General features: G+C 58.5%; 1 long non-coding RNA gene across 4 annotated transcripts in view; it reads left to right on the top strand.

Moving 5' to 3' along the window:
• The first annotated feature begins 6 nt into the window (after window positions 1-6).
• Window positions 7-1,015, top strand: part of LOC102483756 (uncharacterized) — a 140,822-nt gene continuing 139,813 nt past the window's right edge. For all 4 annotated transcript variants that reach the window (XR_334558.3, XR_334557.3, XR_334556.3 and 1 more), the window contains exon 1: window positions 7-99. This is a non-coding gene — a long non-coding RNA (uncharacterized LOC102483756). The remainder of the gene's footprint in view (window positions 100-1,015) is intronic.

Genomic DNA, 1,015 nt, shown 5'->3' with positions numbered 1-1,015 from the left:
CCGGGCGCGCTCCGGGGCGCCCCACCCCGCCCCGCGCCCCGGCTGCGCTGGCCTCCTTGTCAATGGGAGCGCGGGCTGGGCGGACCGTGCAGCTCTCAGGTGGGCCCCTCGGCTCAAGCCCCAAGCTGTCACTTCTCTCCCGCTGGCTCTCCATCTTGTCTACGGCAGCCCTTGCCTTCTTGGTTGCCCCCCAGCCGCTGGGGCCCTAGCAGACGAGGCCGTTACCTCAGCTGACGTGAGGAGAGAGTGGGTCGGAATAAGCCCGCGCACTCGGTCATCCGCCTCTGGGGCCCGGGGCCAGATTCGGGTGCTCGCTGCCCGCACCCACATTTATTGAGCACCTAGTATGTGAGGGACGCGGCTGTGAGGAGGGAACGCAGCTGAGACAAAGCCAGGGCCTGTTGTCCCGAGCTCCTGACTCCCTCGGCAGTCGTCGACCCTGCTCCGAGATCCCGGCCACAGCGCTCAGCGCGGGGGACTGTTCCCACCCTAGGCTGGCTTTGGCGCCCAGCGGGGACAGGTTTCACGGGTTCGGGAGCTGCGGGCAGAGGCTCGCGCCCTAACAGTTTCAGCGCTTTTGCCAATGGCCGGCTGGGCTTGGTTGAGGTCGTCTTTGAATTCGCTTGTCCTGCTGTTTCCGAAAACGCAAGCACATAAAATGAATTCCCAGTAGATTTTTTTTTTTTTTTTTTTTAATGAGAGGAGAGGCATTGTTCCTTTCTTCATCTCTTAAGACAGTTTCCCCCTTCTCAAACGCCCGGAATCCCGGGTCAACTCCTCAGGGTAGAGTTAATCGAATACTGGGGAAACTAGGAGACCGTTGCCAAAGATCGGGCATGTTCTGGGTGGTCTCTGAGATGCTGAAGATACTTTTTCTTACTGCACAAAATAGTTTTACAATCAGTTCCACCAGACAGCCCCAGGGACCCTCCCAGAGAAAGGGGCCAATAGGCAAGGTTGCTTGGGGATAGGCGAGGCAAGCAGCCAGTGGAAAACGGTTTTTTTTTTTTTTTTT

This window comes from Tupaia chinensis, unplaced genomic scaffold (assembly GCF_000334495.1).
Source record: "Tupaia chinensis unplaced genomic scaffold, TupChi_1.0 Scaffold000235_1, whole genome shotgun sequence".
Classification (NCBI taxonomy): Eukaryota; Metazoa; Chordata; class Mammalia; order Scandentia; family Tupaiidae; genus Tupaia; species Tupaia belangeri.
This window is presented reverse-complemented; position numbering and strand designations above follow the sequence as displayed.